Source organism: Canis lupus, chromosome 35 (genome assembly GCF_003254725.2).
Source record: "Canis lupus dingo isolate Sandy chromosome 35, ASM325472v2, whole genome shotgun sequence".
NCBI lineage: Eukaryota > Metazoa > Chordata > Mammalia > Carnivora > Canidae > Canis > Canis lupus.
Window position 1 is genome coordinate 25019806 of NC_064277.1, and position 9597 is coordinate 25029402.

At 41.4% G+C, this 9597-nt stretch overlaps 1 non-coding gene across 1 annotated transcript; it reads left to right on the forward strand.

The window, feature by feature from the left end:
- The first annotated feature begins 8779 nt into the window (after positions 1–8779).
- Positions 8780–8852, forward strand: TRNAK-UUU (transfer RNA lysine (anticodon UUU)). The gene has a single exon. It is a non-coding gene; the product is annotated as a tRNA-Lys (tRNA).
- The last annotated feature ends 745 nt before the right edge of the window (positions 8853–9597 follow it).

Here is a 9597-nt window from a genome sequence, read left to right on the forward strand (position 1 = left end):
TCAGGGATGGAAATATAATTTTCACTTAAAAAATAATGTGCCAGAGAGAACACCAATTATTTTCAACATTTTATAGTACTTTTGTTTGATTTTTAGATTATCTGATCTATACATGGGTCTGTTTAAGGACTGTCTTAATCAAATCATTGATTTCTTTTTTTTTATTTCTTTTTATCTACATATTCTACTCTCTATATCATTTTTCCTCATAGGGAGCCATTCTAAACTATTGTTTACATTTTAGTACCTTCGAATATCACAAGTTTTCTTATAGGATATGCAATAATATTTTGTGCATATCCTTTTTGTATTACAAAAATTATACTTTATATACACATCATTCTACTTCTGACTTTTTCCATAACCATCATTATTTTATTTATATATCACTTGAATGCTGAGCTGTTGCTTCCAAGTCTAGCTTGGAAGGATCAGGAACTGAAAGTGCAATGAGCCTGAGGATTAAAAGAAGAGACAGACACAAAGTAGTGTGGGGATCAGGGACCAATGCAAAGCCTCGAAGGTCCCGAGCTCATAAAGGCTGCTGTTTTTATTAGGTGCATTGCTTAACCCTACATGTTCCAGAGAGACATCTCTACATTAGATAAGTTGGGTAATACAAAGAGGCAGGCTGAAAATAACTTCTAACAAATATCCTTCCCATATAGAGTGCACAAAGAAGTTTCAAGTGTGATGAACAGTCCACACTGGTGTTCCAGTTGGTTGTAACCTGCGTTCAGACTTACTGTTCTTCTATACGTAGAAACTTCTTTTTGTCACGTCATGGGATGAATTTCTTGGGATCATATATTAACAGCCTCTTTTCATGATCTATTTATGATTCAGCAGGCCTGTTTCCCACACTGAGCAATAGCTCCTCGGGTGCATCTACCATAATTTATCTTTTTAAATGATTCCAAGAAGGTGCCCTCTTAGTTCCTGACTCTACAAGTAACTCCATCCAAACATCCTCATACACACCCCTTCAGGGACTTGGGCAAAATCTTCCTTGGATATATCCCAATAGACATAGAAGTTAGAGACCATGTTACATATATCTTGATTGGGTTGATTGGCACCAGATTGCTATCCAGGAGGCATGCATTTTCCACAAAACTGAGTAGCCACAAAAACCTATCTGTGGCATTAATAAGCTTAGCAACCTAAGAGTTGTAAAGTGATGCCACATTGAGCTCTAATCTCTCATATAATCAATGACTCTGAGCACTTCCTGGTTTTTAAGGTTATTAAGTTTTTCCTATAAACTGTTAACCTCAAATGCCTGCTCCATATTTGTATCTGCTACTTTTAATGGAAGGTTTACAGGCCATTCTCATGTATTGATACCTTACCAGTCTCGAATAATTTTCTCATGATTTAACAATATCATTTTTTATTTTCAGACCTGATATGAAGATCAAAGGCTATTTTGCTAATGCTAAACTATTGACATCAAGATTAGACATCTTCAAAGATCAGCACAAGCACACGACATGTGACAGAAACAAGAGCCAAAGGCACTGCCTAGATGTCCAGCTGGAAATTCGTCTTTCTGTCTTCATGTCTCTCTATGTGCATCCTCACCACCTTTATTGCCTTTTATATGCAAGAACATCGCCCTTTATAAGTCAGTACAGAAGTCCCATCCAGAAGGTCTCCAGCAACTGAGGTTGAGAGTGCTGTCTTCACCCCCCTGGTGGCCCCAGACCAGTAAGCCCTTCTCTTGCCAAATGGGGAGAGTCCTTTCAGGGCACATGCATAACAGAGTGGGGGGAATAACGCAGAGGATGGGGGAAAAAATCCTTCCTCAGACTGCTTTCAGTCCAGTTTCCCTGCTCTCACTGGAATGAAATCCAATTTTGACCGGTTTAGTTTAATATGTGTAGATGAGCTCTATTCCATAAACCACCATGGAGCAAATATGGCCACTTTTTTGGTTTCACCAAGCGGTTAGATTCACAAATGAAGGCATGGGATTTCTCTGTAGGACATCAGGCCTTGACTCTTTAGATGACAGCAGGAGAAGAAAGAATCAGAAAGCCAGATATCAGGGAGAATTGGGGATTAAATCATCCTTGGAAACCTGGGGTGGGGGACAAGTGGATTCTGTCACTCTCTAAGTTGAAGTGTCCCTCTCAGCCCTACAGTATGTACACAGAGCTGTTACTGGACCCCAGGATTTCCAGCTTAGAACTTTAAAGCAGGGGCACCTGGGTGACTCAGTGGTTGAGCATCTGCCTTTGGCTCAAGTCATGATCCCAGGGTCTTAGATCAGGCTCCTTGCAAGGAGCCTGCTTCTCTCTCTGCCTGTGTCCCTCCCTCTCTCTCTGTATCTCTCATGAACAAATAAATAAAATCTTAAAAAAAGAAAGAACTTTAAAGCAACTGCAAATGGGTCAGTGGATAGATAGGTGTGCTGGTGCAGTGAGAATGCAAAAACAAGCAGGCATGGAAATGGAAATGTGCCTGCTCACCTCTGGGGTCCAAAGACAAACAGTCACAGAGGGGACAGCCACAAGAAATCTGGTCTATCACACTGAGAAAGAAAATGGCTTGAGGCTTTTGCTCACTTTTTGGCAGTTGGTCCTATTCATGCTGGGGTTCTAGGCCATAACTTCATCTTATACCAGTTTCATGCCCTGCTTAGGAAAGTGAAATTATAGTAAAAGTGACTAATTGACAGAAGGGTCTGGTGATACTTTCCTGGAGGGGAAGCGTGAGGTGCCTGGATTTGAGTCCACTGTGGGAGAGATGGCCCCTGGCTTCCGCGCCAGGAGAGCAACACAAAGACCACACTTGTGTGGCAGAAAATGGGGAAAAGAATAGGATTCTCTTGGAGAAGAGCAGTACCCTGCAGAATTCAGCGGGAAATCACAAAGAGATCAAGGATGGCTTCCTAAGAAATTCCATCGGCATCTTCTCAGTTTGGATGGGGGCAGGCACCCTGGGTGCTGGAACTTGCTCTAATGTCCCCATAACACCTCAGCACTTGGGGAGAAACACAGTATTATATTATAATAAAACTTGCTAAAAGACCAGAATTTAATTTTTCCAACTACTAAAAAGAAACGATAATTATGTAAAACGATAAAGGTACTAATTTATCACTACAATAGCAATCATATTGTAATATATAAATGTATCAAATCTTTTTAAAAACTTTTGATGAGCATCTACTATATGTTAGTCTCTAAGCTATATTTTAAATATCTAGTAATAAGCGAAAGAGATGTAGTCACTGCTTACATTCCCAACTTGATTTTCAATTATATTATTTTCGTGTATTTGCATATTCAAGGTAGATCCTAAATAAATAAATAATCACTGATAAACTTTAATATGGGAAATTAAAAAACAATAAAATAAAAAATTTTACTATAGCTAGGACTAGGTGAAACAGATCTCTTGATATATTGCCTGACACATGTCATTGATACTGCCTCCAGGCTTCTCAGCGTCTATCTCTTAAAATGTATATTCTATAAACAGCAAATGATTAGATCTCCTTTTTTCGACCTGACAACTTCTTTTTTTAATATAAATTTATTTTTTATTGGTGTTCAATTTGTCAACATATAGAATAACACCCAGTGCTCATCCCGTCAAATGCCCACCACAGTGTACCTGACAACTTCTTGATTTCAGGTTGGGATTTAAAACACAATAAGGTATTTCAGAGGATGTTGTAGAAATATTTCTGGTACCTGTTGAATATGAGACTGTGTTCTGTGTATGCCTTTTGTGATATTTAGCTGTGATACTCTGTGATAAGGCAGAGACCAAGTCTAGAGGCAGCATTCTCCGATTCATGATATTTGGTCATTGATTTGTAGGTAGAAAGTCAATGGACACCCAGAGTTTATCTCACTGTTATAGGCCAAAATAATACTTTAGGCTAAGGGAAGTTTAAGAATTTCTGAAGGTTTGGCAAGCTTATGTTTGATATTTGATAAATCAAATATCAAATATATGGATGATAGAAATGATCTGGTCTATCACACTGAGAAAGAAAATGATAGAAAGATTTATTCTTTCTGTCTTACTTGAAGAGCAAAGATGGTGCAGGCAATGAAGAGTTTGAGTTAGCATTAATACTCTACGAAACTCTTTAGTAACAATTCTGGGTAATAGAATATACATCACTAAATAAGTAATGCAGATTTCACCAGGTAGGAAAGATGAGTCAAACAACATTTTTGCTATCACTAAAATTGTGGCTTTTTGACAAGAAAATGCTTTGATCCATACGAAAATTGTTTTTATATGCATTTTATACACATTTTCATATACACAAATACACATTTTTATATGCATTGTTTTTATAAACATTTTTATATCTGTTTTTTGGTACAGTGGAATAAAATTAATTTTAGAATATGTAAAGAGGTATTGAGGCTTGATTTTTAGTGTCTTTACAGTTTTGAGAGGATGACAGTGTCAGATAAGCATCAGAAACATCCTTGGCTTTACCTTTAATAATGTCTTACCAATTCTCATTTAAGATTGTAGTCCGCTTATCTTTGGAATAGTAGTAAGACTATAGCCCCAGCTAAGGTATTCAGTTAATCAGCATTAGCAGAATGGAAGATAGAGGTATCCTTTCCTGTGGTACAACAAATAATTTGTGGAGTGGAGTTAAAGACTATCCTGTATGCAGAAACATACTGTAAACACTGAGGATGTTGACAAATCTCCAGGACCTCTGTTTTACACTATAAACTATACTATGATTGTCCTTGATTGACCATTACTTTATAGACAATTTTTATACCTCTTTATGCTTGACCATCAATATGTTTTCCATAAGATGAGAAGTAAAAGATCATTGAAGTGTATTTATATTAATATATTTTACTTTCTTGTTATGAAATTGAATTGTGCCTCACCGCCCAAATTCATAGGTTGATGTCTAATCCCAGCACCTCAGAATGTGACCTTATTAGGAAAAAGGGTCGTTGCAGGTGTAATTAATTAGATTAAGTTCAGGTCATTAGGATGACCCTTAATCCAATATGACTCGTGTCTGTTTGAAATGGGAAAATTAGGATGCAGAGACATATATGCATAGAGGGAAGACGATATGAAGAGATAGACAGAAATAACCATATGAACATGAAAATGGCCATCTACAAGCCAAGGAGGGAGGTCTGGAACAAATCTCTCCCTCACAGCCCACAGAAGGAAACAACTCTGCCAACATCTTGATTTTGGACAACTAACCTCCAGAACTGTGAAATAAATTTCTGTTTTTAAGCCATTCAGTTTGTGTTGTTATAGCAGCCCAAGAAGGTTAACTCAGGAAGGTGTTCGCTTTTGAATTGCAGTCTTTTTTTTTAATCCTAAACTTGCTAAATAAAATAATTCTTATAATATTTCTGAGTTAAAGTCTGAAAAATGACAAAGCAAACCCAATTATTTCTATTATTCTTCCTTTTATCTAAAGCAGAAGAACAAATCTTGGTGTTATTCGGAAATAACATTCTAGGAAACCTAAAGAATTCAGTCATAAAAGACATCTTCATGGTTTTTACTACTCTGAATTTAGGGCCTAACTTGAGAAAATCAAGTCAAGATGAATTGCCATGAGAAACAAAACATAAACACAAGTCATAATTTTGTAAAAACAAGGCATGTTAAACAGATAACATGCAAAAACCACAACAACACAATAGCAGTGATTTTTAGAAACTTAAAAATAAGTAAAATTTTAAAATTTTATTTATTTATTCATGAGAAAGAGAGAGAGAGACAGGCAGAGGGAGAAGCAGGCTCCATGCAGGGAGCCTGACGTGGGACTCCTGGGTCTCCAGGATCAGGCCCTGGGCTGAAGGCAGCACTAAACTGCTGAGCCACCTGGGCTACCCCAAAGTAAGTAAATTTTCTTAAAATTATTTAAAGATATACCAGGAGTACAAAGAGGTAACAGAATGTTTTGACAATTAGAAAAGAACTTTGATTAAGTTGGTACAAATAACTCTAATTTTGCAAAAAAAAAAAAAAAAACTCCAATTTTTCTATTTTACACATATTTTCATACAAGGATTTGTATGTTCTTTTCCTATAAATAAACAAATTCAAAAAGACTATCTCATACTTTTTTAAATCGTTTGTAGACTGCTTTTTAAATGAAGCTTACTCTGTCTATGTATGTATTTAAATATACACAATCAGATGTATATACAGAATCAGATGTAACTCCAGACATTACCAAGTGTCCATGGAGGGTGGGACAGGTGCAAATCACCGTGGTTGAGAACCACTATTCTAACCCTTCCACCTTTCACATGCCTCTAGATGATCCTGTGCCACAGAATAGATCACATCCAAACTCTTCACAGCCTACGCCCTCAGAAGTGATGGGGAAAGGTCTGCAAGAAGGAAAAGAAGAAAGTGGGTAGGAAAAGAAAAAAAGATGCTGGAGAGTGAGAGGACACATAGGAGACGGGTGGAATAATGCTCAGGACATCTGCCACTTGTTCTCTCAAAACAGTTAAAATACTGGAAACAGGAGCTTAGAAACCTCATCTCCTCTATGGTAAGATCTATATTTTTTTAAAAAAGATTTATTTACTTATGATAGCCAGAGAGGGAGAGAGAGAGAGAGAGAGAGAGGCAGAGACACAGGAGGAGGGAGAAGCAGGCTCCATGCCGGGAGCCTGACGTGGGACTCAATCCCGAAACTCCAGGATGCCCTGGGCCAAAGGCAGGCGCTAAGCAGCTGAGCCATCCAGGGATCCCCAGATCTCCATTTTTAAAAAAGATTTTATTTACTTATGAGAAACACAGAGAAAGGCAGAGACAGAGGAAGAGGGAGAAACAGGCTCCCTGCAGGAAGCGAGAGGCGGGACTCGATCCTGAGTCTCCAGGATCATGCCCCAGGCTGAAGGTGGCACTAAACCGCTGAGCCGCCGGAGCTGCCCAAGATGTACATTTTAATATTGATATATTGCTATTATTCCATATAGGTATTTATTAACATGATAAATATCTAAGGGAAGAGAGAAAGAAAAAGAAAGGAAGGAAGGAAGGAGGGAGAAAGGGCAGGCAGAGGCGGCTTAGGGACGGTGAAATGCAGGTAGTCATAGGGAGGCTGGACAAGATTCGGTGTTGCTGCCTAAAAGGAGGTTGTGATGTAATCTTAAAAAGTTGCAGAACCTGGACACGGCCAGGGTAAAGACAGCAGCATGTCAGAAATGAGACTTGAACCCACGCCTAGCGCAGGAAGCAGGAAGCAGAAGGTTGAACCTGGCGCCTCAGCCCCCTGGGAGAGCTAGAGCCGCACACAAAAGTTGTGCTGCGCAGCCCGGGAACGCCTGCTCCGCCGCAGCGCCCTCAGCCTGGGAGCTGCGGCCTGCGCCGCGCGGGAGGTGGAGGGGGGGGTCTGCAGGGAGGCGGGGGCGGGGGCGCCGCGGGGAGCTGCGCCCGCCGGGCAGGTGGCGATCGCCCTGGTCCCCCGGTCCCCCTAGCTTCCCTCTGCTCCGGCATAGGGGCGGGGGCCAGGGGCTTTCACGCCCCCTCACTCCCCTTCTACAGTATTCCAGCTGGCTTCCTGAGAGCAAGCTGGCGCGCTGCGCTGGCTTCTCGTGTAGGTTAAGTCAAAGTGACTAAAAGTCATATCCGCGGGAATGTGATTGTCTCATTTTTTTATTTTAAAAATTGTATTTAAATTCAAATTGCCAACGTGATAGAACACTCAGCGCTCATCTCATCATGTATCCTCCTTAATGCCCGTCGCTCCGTTACCCCATCCCCTCACCTTCCTCCCCTTCTGCCACCTTTTGTTGTCCCATTTTTTTTAATTCCTGAAATTCTGTGTGTCATTGATGTAATAAAATAGCACACATTATTTCGTGGTAGTTGGCACCATGGGTACTGCATGAGGTTTACGCATTATTTTCTTCGTATTTGGTCAACATTGCATTTGTCTTCATGCATAGAAAAACCAATAAATAACGTCTTAACTTAATGAAAAAACAACCACTGACTCGATAAGAACTCCTGGCTTGGACTGTGCGAGGCAGGTGCAACTCCCCAGGGACTAAACACTGCTGCCTCCTTCGGAGTGGGATTTTGTCCCCATGGACTCTCCCTACTGGGCTCCAAAAATGTTTGATGAGCCACGAGCACTGTTTCCTCAACTGCAGGCCATTCCCGTCTCTGAATGAGTTGGATCACTTTGAAATGTGGAGGAGAAAGCAAAAGGCGACCTTGCACCCTCCCCCAGCCGCCCCCGTAGCCCTCAGGAACCCAGACACTCCATTTCTGAAACTACTGGGAAAATCCCCACGGGGACGCCCAAAGTTAATTCCCCGGCGGAGGCCAAGGTCATACAACCTTCTCCTCTTTCTCCACCTCCTCTTGCATCCTCTTGGAGATGCTCTTCGGTGACCCCCGTCGTTCCTAAAAGTCATGGCCCGGGCCGGGTTTCCCCCGCCTGCTGTGAGCGAGCCTGCTCCTCGGCTCTTCAGCCATCTGCGGAGTAAACACTGTCTCCGGGGGTCCTTCTGCCCAAACCCGCGAATCCCCCTCGGCAATCACTGACACTAGGAATAATCTGCCTTCTCCCTGGAGTCGTGCGTGGGAAGCCGCTGCTGGGTGAACATACACTGCGACGGTTACGCGATCCGCGTAATGATTAGATGACCCAGGTCATTGAGCCACACTTTTGGAGGACCCTCGAAGTTCCTGAAACCCTGGATCACTCCTGCCTTTCCTGGTAATCCACGTTGTTCACGGAATTTAGTTATTTATAAAATAAATTAACCGTGCTTTTGTCGGGGCCTGGGTAGCTCAGTCGGTAGAGCATCAGACTTTTAATCTGAGGGTCCAGGGTTCAAGTCCCTGTTCAGGCGAGGTGTGTTTTTCTTTTTTTTTATTTTACAGATTCTTTTTTAAATTGGAGTTCAATTTGCCAACATGTAGCATAACATCCAGTGCTCATCCTGTCAAGTGCCCCCCTCAGTGCCCCTCACCCAGTCACCTCCACCCCCTGCCCACCTCCCTTTCCACCACCCCTTGTTGGTTTCCCAGAGTTAGGAGTTTCTCATGTTCTATTTCCCTTTCTGATATTTCCCACTCATTTTTCTCCTTTCCCCTTTATTCCCTTTCACTATTTTTTATATTCCCCAAATGAATGAGACCATATAATGTTTGTCCTTCTCCGATTGACTTATTTCACTCAGCATAATACCCTCCAGTTCCATCCACGTCGAAGCAAATGGTGGGTATTTGTCGTTTCTAATGGCTGAGGAATATTCCATTGGATACATAAACCACATCTTCTTTATCCATTCATCTTTCGATGGACACCGAGGCTCCTTCCACAGTTTGGCTATTGTGGACATTGCTGCTAGAAACATCGGGGTGCAGGTGTCCTGGTGTTTCACTGCATCTGTATCTTTGGGGTAAATCCCCAGCAGTGCAATTGCTGGGTCATAGGGCAGGTCTATTTTTAACTCTTTGAGGAACCTCCACACAGTTTTCCAGAGTGGCTGCACCAGTTCACATTCCCACCAACAGTGCAAGAGGGTTCCCTTTTCTCCACATCCTCTCCAACATTTGTTGTTTCCTGCCTTGTTAATTTTCCCCATTCTCACT